Source organism: Talpa occidentalis, unplaced genomic scaffold, assembly GCF_014898055.3.
Source record: "Talpa occidentalis isolate TD23 unplaced genomic scaffold, MPIMG_talOcc4v2.1 talOcc4.5, whole genome shotgun sequence".
Taxonomy (NCBI): domain Eukaryota; kingdom Metazoa; phylum Chordata; class Mammalia; order Eulipotyphla; family Talpidae; genus Talpa; species Talpa occidentalis.
Window position 1 is genome coordinate 41,319,354 of NW_023604861.1, and position 7,663 is coordinate 41,327,016.

General features: G+C 46.7%; 1 protein-coding gene across 11 annotated transcripts in view; it reads right to left on the reverse strand.

Annotated features, from left to right (window-relative positions):
• ENOX1 (ecto-NOX disulfide-thiol exchanger 1) overlaps positions 1-6,014 on the reverse strand; it is a 522,650-nt gene extending 516,636 nt beyond the window's left edge. For 8 of the 11 annotated variants that reach the window (XM_054701770.1, XM_054701761.1, XM_054701769.1 and 5 more), the window contains exons 1-2: positions 2,915-4,233; positions 1,210-1,282 (exon numbers count right to left, since the gene is read on the reverse strand). The gene's annotated coding sequence lies outside the window, so the exon portion shown is untranslated. Of the gene's footprint in view, positions 1-1,209; positions 1,283-2,914; positions 4,234-5,739 lie in introns of those variants that run through there. The other 3 variants (XM_054701771.1, XM_054701766.1, XM_054701762.1) reach the window with 2 other exon arrangements.
• Between the last annotated feature and the right edge of the window lie 1,649 nt (positions 6,015-7,663).

Below are 7,663 nucleotides of genomic sequence, written 5' to 3' on the forward strand. Positions count from 1 at the left end.
CAATCTGCCTGTTCTTCTCCCCACTCTATCTCTGGTGAATCCTCCCACCACCACCACCACCCCATCTCTGGCCTGTGCCCCAGCTCTTGTATGCATAAATAAATAAATCTTTGGGAGAAAAAAAAAGGGGGGCAAGGTGTGTAGGAGGAACGGGCTGGCCTTCCTTGCCTACCTTGTGACTCAGCCAGGGGTGTCCTTGGAGACACTGTCTCTCCCTGCCTACTTCACAAAGATGAAGCAGGATAAAGAACAAAGTCTTATTGCAATGGCACTGACTGCTTGGGATTCGGACTTGGCCACAACCAGGATGCAGGTGGCAGCCCCAGGTTCTATCCCATAGGTGCACAGGATATGCGGTTTTCATGCAATGCAACGTGCTCTCTCACAGATGAGACCAGAACAGTGGAAGGCCATTCCCACTCACTGAAGACCTCATCCATGGCTTTTCTCCCACTGTTTAGGATGTTAGCTGCAGCACCTTGGCCACTTTCCAGTCTGGATAATTACACTGAGGCCAGCAAACTTCACCCTCCAGCTCCAACTAAATAAAGTATTCCTCTGGACTTGCCACCATAACCTTTGCTATGCTGCTGAGGGCTATTAAGGAGCTATTCTGTACATAGGATGGCTGTATTTGTGAAAAATCAATACCCCCCGGTATAACTTTCTGCACTGAGAAGAAGCATATTCCAAAGTATTACTAGAGAAGTTAGCTAGTTTAACTCTTTTCCTACAGTACTAGAAACATTTAGAAAGCAACAGGAATGTCTTCTCAACTTTTTCAACTTTTGCTATTTGTAAAGAGACTGAAATACTTGCATCATCACATCAAGGAAGAGGGTACGTTGTAGGTATACTGGGCAGTATAGGGCGTGGGGTGTGTTGTGGGCATAAAGCTAAAAGTTTTCTAAAGGAAATAAATTCAATTACATTTTTCACATGCTCCTGTACTTTTGAAAACCTGAATATATTAACTCCACTTAAAAAACCACTACAAGATACTATTGTTAACCACTTTGAAGATAAAAGTCCACAGGACATTAAACTCAATGTGTATGTGGGTATGTGTGGAATATTATATGTGTCTAAGAATGAGAAAATATGCTTTCTTGGCTAACCTGCTCGGTAGCAAATGGATGCTGCTTAGATATATATTTATTTGTTTGCTTGTTTTTAGCAATCATCCTATTTGCATGGGTGAAAGCTTACCTGTTAGAATAGTGAAAGCTGGCATAAGGAAACGGAAAACATAAATATCGCTCGCTTAAAGCTTCTCTTTACACTATTAAAAAAAAATCAAGACTTTTAGTGTTGTATTATAAGGATGAAAAGAACAATATATATATATATATATATATATAGTGATTACAAATACACATTCACACATTATCTTATACATGAAGGTATGACAGAAGTTAAATTTTAAGATTCCAAAGGATTAAATTAAATGTATAAACTACAGAAGAGCTCAGAAATTTTTAAAAATAACAATAACCTTAAAATTCATATTAATCCTAGAGGATCCAAAATAAGCACTTGCCCTGGGCAAAATATAACTAGCCTGTGAAAAATGTTGTTGTTGTTGTTGTTTTTATTTCCGTGAAGTTCACTTGAAATATGCCTAGCAGGCTTCTAAATCTAGGTTAAATATGCTGTAAATAAATTTATTCCCCCTACAAATCTGCACAAGCTTTTCTGATGAAAATGGCTCTTCAATGGTATTTAATAGGTCACTACATTGTTTCTGTAGCCAGTCCACTCCAGGTTTTTCTACTTAAGGTATTAACATTAAATGCTTTCCTTTGTTATAAATAATAAACAGTGGAATGCAGGTTCTTTAAAATAGCATAAGGAATGTCAAAATTTATCCCATATGTAATACATTTCCTAAATTTAGAAGAAGGCTTATTATTCTGTATGTGATCCAAGGTCACCACCCAGCAATCCACTCAGGGTCATTTTAGAGTTAGGAAACAATCTGCACTGCTCACAGGTAGGTTACCTGTTACCAATAGGCTTCAGGTAACACCTCTGACAAGACAGCTTTGACTAAAGACTGATACAGGTATTACTCAGCAACACAGTCTGTCCCAGGTACTTCACAGAGCCCTCATCCTACACCAACAGTGTGTCTGTCACATTGCAAACAGAACCTAGAAGGAGTAAGTAATTAGCTGTAATGTTTAACCTCTTGCAGATTAACCAATACAATCTTCCATGTAAAGACTGCAAAGATATAAACAAATAAGGGGCTGGGTTTCCTCATTTTGGGGAGAGGTAAGGGTCTTAGAACTTTTAGGGACTGGAAGCAGAGTACTTAGTATAAAGGGCAACTAAAACCATAGTCAAGCCTGGTGTCCATACTGAAATTTTACTCCTAAATCTTATTGTATTTTCTAAGTATCCTTATTAGCATAAAAATCGCAGTTACAAATTTTGTGTAAATGAAGAACAAAGAATAACTCAGAGAGGACATGGAGGAGAGGGAATTTTTCAAGTGTGACAAAGGAAGAACATCGTGGAGATGGCTGTCACAGGGTCAAGCCACATTACCTCATGGAACATCAGCCTCCCTTAAAATTAAAGGGTTAGGTAAGAGCATCAACCATTAACTCCCACCTAGCAATAAAACCATGCCATCTATTTACGTATCAGAGAGAACTCAAGTTTTCATAATATCCTAAGAGCATGTGATGGCAGCAAAAAATGTGCTTGTGTGTTTAATGACTATAAAGGGAAGAATAAAAAGGGTCTAAACAATACTCCCAATCTCACCCTTTTCAGTGTATACTGGGCGTAAGAGGGCAATTGAAATTAGATGCTTCATTTCATCCCACCATAACAACATGATTCTTATTAAAATAAAATTTTTAAATATTCATTTAAAAAATATCCCAAAGAAACCCAGCTTCACCTTACTCAAAGGAAACTTAGTAGCTCTATCTCATCTGGAGGGCTGTAATGCTTGAGCTACTAGGAATATCAGGATGTGGAAGCAGCTGTCAGTGCTTTGTTTTTCATTCACAGTAGGTGGTTGCCAGGCAACAAAATACTATTGTCTGTTTCCATGATCTATTGGACAATTCTACTGGTGATAATCTTTCTACAGTTTCAAACAGGGCCACCTTTTGGACAAGAGGAAATGAGAAGAAATTCTAAAGAATGACAGTAACATATATACACATATATACAAATAAATCCACTGAATGTACCCCACATTATATGTATAAATGTGTACAGCTAAACACACACATACTTTGCATATAGGCATATGTGTGCATCTGACTATACATTCTTCACTTATCTATCCCCAAAAACTATCTAAATTTGATAGGCTCAAAACTAGAGTCTGAATCCCTGAAAGCAAAGCAAGACATGCCCAAGAGATGTGAAAACATAATAAGAATTATGTTCTCACCACTAGCAATAATTTCCAATTTGTCAGATGCACCAGATTCTGTACCTTGAATACAAAGTCCTCCAGTAGGAAAAAGCAATTCTGTGTACTTATACAAAAATAACAATAAATGGAAAACCTTTACTATCTGCTTTGAGATCTAACAGATTTAACATGTTATTTTACTTACTACCATGTGCTACCACTGCGTAAAAAGATAATTCAAATGGGAAGATACCGTTACTGTTTATACCCAAGAATCTTAAATATATACATTTTAAGAATTGCATTATTCTCCCTGGAATAGGCTCATGTGATTCCCCACTTTGTTTTGATATGGATCCCTGGGGAACGACAGTCATGCTATGTTACTCTTGCATATTTTAGTAGCTTACAAATAAAATAATACACAGTGAACTCAATATAAAGTTGTCAACATTAACTTGCATCAGTTGCTGTTTGTTTTGCATTGACAAGGCTTCTAAAGATAAAAATTACAATATTCTTAGCTGTACAGACACAACATCAAAACAGCCTGGAGGAATTAAAGCTTGAAAATGCTAGAGGCAATCATGCTTTGAAATGAAGAGAAATCAGTATCATTTATGCATATATATTTCTGTAAAGGCCCTAAATAATGCCAGAACAATCTTTGGGTTTTATGCAATGCTCATCCATCTTTCTTCATAATATTTCAAAAGCACTTTAACCATTTAGTGCATCTCTTAAGAGTCTTTGAAATATCACCTTTTGAAATTCATTGTCATTTGCAAATCTGTATGTTACAAGAAAAAGCAAAATCCATTACATGGGTTGACATTACTACAAAGTCCCCTATTTAAATTTTTTTTTTTTTAAAAAAAGCAATGCTAGCAAAACAGAAGCAAAGTGTGTTAATAATGAATGAGGCACTAGCAGAAATTTCTTCTTTGCCAGACAGAGCAGTCTTCAGCAGAACACATCCGCTTCTCCAGAGAACCCATATGGGTTTCTCCTTCACATCTCACCTCACAAATGACCCTCAGCTTCTCAAGCTCACATACCCGTGTCTCTCATTCTCTAGGAAATGATTTCCTTTCCAATGTCTCCACCCTCTTCAGATCCCTTAGGTACCCATCACTTTCTCCAAACTACTTGAACTGCAGTCCAGTTTGCCATGTCCCCCGTATGCATATGTTCCCCTCATTACCCTATATCTGCTTTAAACTTCGCTACCACCAAACATAGTAAAATTTGATAAATTTGAGTCACACATCAGTTTTTTAATGTAACAGCAGCAAAATACTGAGAAAGAAGAGGAGAAAAGCAGGAGTCACTGGATAAGGAGGGTGGGTGAGTGTCTACACGCTGCGCGCTCTGCGGAGCCTACCCAGCTCGCTTCCCCACCTGTCGACCCCACTTTCCCCCAAGTGCGCTCTGCGAGCTGACAACCACAACACTCCAGAATCACCCCCTCCAGAAAGGAGGTGGGGTTACATCTTCAACCAATCAGTACCCGCGAGCCCCGGGTGTCCAACCTATGGGGTGGCCGTGGCCGTGCAGGGGGAGGACGTGGGGTGGTCGGGGAGGGGCCGCATTCGTGGGAGGCGCGCACGTGTGGAGTCCGGAGACGCCGGGAGGCAGAGAGGCGCCGCGCGCCCGGCTCCCAGGACGCGGGCTCTGCACTCTGGCAGCCCCCGAGTCCTGCCGTCCTGCGCTTCTTCGGCTACGGCCGGGCCGGGCAGCATGTGCTCCCGCCGCGGGCGACCGGTCCAAGGCGTCTGAGCCTCGGCGTCGGGAGACAATCACAAATAACAACAACCGCGCCTAGCGCACACTCGGCGGGGACCAAAGTTTCTGACCCGCACTAGAGCGGGCCAGGGCTGGGAGGTGAAGGGGCGCAGGGCGGGAGGGTGACAACCTGCAAAGCAGAGAACAGCAGGAGGTCCGTCCCAGTCGGACGCGGTCCGGGGTGCGGTACCAGGGGCGCCGGGCTGCGGGTGCGCTGTCCAAGGTCCAGGGGAGGTGGGAGGCGCGCGATGGGCGCGGAGCCCGGAGCCAAAACTGGCTGGCGACAGCCGGGAGAGCGGGTAACAGCTGTCTGGGGCGCCTGGCACCCCGGGCTTGTAAAAGTAGCCCGGCTGGAGCTAGGGTAGGGTGAGGGAGAGCGCGGGGGGCTGAGCTGAAGCCCCCACGCTTCCGCGCACCACTCCCTACCCGCCTCACCTCTAGCTTCCGTCCCCTCCCCCCAAGCCCACTCCCCTCGGAACCTCTGGCCCGGTGCGGCGGCGGGGGCGGGACCGGAGATCGCGGGCTCGGGGTCCGGGCGCCGGGTGGATGCTGCGGGCCCGGGAGCCGCTTACCTGGGGTCGCAGTACGCGGAGCGGCGGCAGCCTGGCGCGCAGAGCCGAGAGCCGGGCGCCGGGCGCCGGGCGCGGCGCAGCCCCTCCACGCCTTGACGTTCTCCTTCTCGGTTTCTCTCCGACTCCGTCCCGGGCACCGGGCAGTGGGACCGGTCTGGGCTGCAGCTGCCGTTCCCTCGGCCGCCCGCGCCGCGGCTGCAGCAGACGGAGGACGCCCCGTGGCGGCTGGAAGCCTGTGTGAGTAGCGGCGCCCGAGAGAGTGGGATCTGCTGGAGACTCCGCGGCTCCGGGCGCACGGGCGTGCGCACGCGCGCCTGCGAGTGTGAGTGTGTGTGAGTGCGCGCGCGCCCACGAGGAGGGGGAGTCGCGAGGGGAGGGGGAGAGCCGCCGAGAGATGCTCGTAGGGACCGAGGCAAAATTCTCCGCCTCCGGAAATCCGGAGAGCCGGGGAAGGCGGCTCCGACGCGCGTGTAGCCAGGGGGAGCTACCCGCCAGGCGACCGCGGAGGGAGGCGGCGCGGCGGGGCTGGCTGGGATCCAAACCCGGCCGAGCTAAACCGAGCTCGCCGCCACCGATGCAGCAGAGACGAGGCCCGCAGCCCACGATCGCGCCGGCTTGTGCTGGCTCCTCTTGGGAGGGGCCGAGCCGCTCGCCCCAGCCCACCTCCGCCCCTGTCTGGACTTCTCGGCTAGGCGCAGAGTGGGGAACAGAGATCCGGACCCCACGGTTGCCACGGCGACCTTGGAGGCACCCGACCTGCTGGGGGCGGAGCGGGGCACCCGGCGCACGTGGCCGTCTACTGGCTGGGCCCGGCGAGTGCAAGGCTGCGGGCGTGGAGTGGGCGGTAGGACCCGAGCCAGCGCGGCCCGCGGCCTCACCTGTGTGAAGGATGCGGAGCAGGGGTGTGAGTGGCTCGGTTAAGGGCGCAGTCAGCGTTCAGGTTTGGGGGACGTTGGTGGGGGGAGGAGGAGCGGAGGAATACTTTTTACTCCAGGTGGAATGTGGTCGTCTTTTCTTTTCCGAAGCCACTTTTCCTCAAAGTTGTCCACTTCCCGGGTAAAAGTGGCGGCCTCTTCTTTGTTCACATTCAGCTGACTGCAGGCATCCACGCAGTTCCACTTGAAGTCAGCCTCCTCCCAGGAGATGTCAGTGTGGTCAACTGGTGCCTCCCTTGGCCAGTTAAACCCTCTGTTCCCTCGTTCTTCTAAACCACATTGTACACCGTAGGAATGTTTTCAGTACATTTTTATGTCTTTCCTCTAAAAAAAGACATAGTCGAACAGTATTCCTTTCCATGCTTATTTTTAATTGTGACTACATTTTTGTTCACCCAAGAATTTAAAAGGTCATAGGTCTGGGTGATACTTCAAATACCCTTACTGGAAGGACTGTCCAAGCACTGATTGTATTTTGCATCCTTTTGTGAGCCCTCTGGTACTTAGCACAATCCACATACATAGTGCTATAAATGTTGAATGAATGAATGACATTGTTTTCTAGCTTCACATATCCTGAAGGCAAAGACTTGGATGCTGGGAAAGCCATAACCACCCCTTGAGGCTTGCTGGATTTTAACTTAGGCCATTTCCCCCTGTGTGGCTATTTTCCTCTCTGGCTGCCAGAGTCCCCATACCAAAAAAAAAAAAAAAAAAAAAAACCAACAAAAAACAAAGACAATAGAGAATACTGACCCATTGTGCAACCATACTAGAGTATACAAGCAACAGAGCACTCTGTAGTGAATCCATTGGGATATCCTGGGTGCATGAGAAGACTAAAACTTGCTTTCCTTCAGCCTTAGAGGAATCTAACCTCTCATAATGTGGAAGCCACCATTCATGGAAGTTTATAATGTCTCTTCTAGAGCATAAGGACAGGAAAAGAGTTGTAAGAGAAACACATAATACTTAGAGCTTGTCAGGTA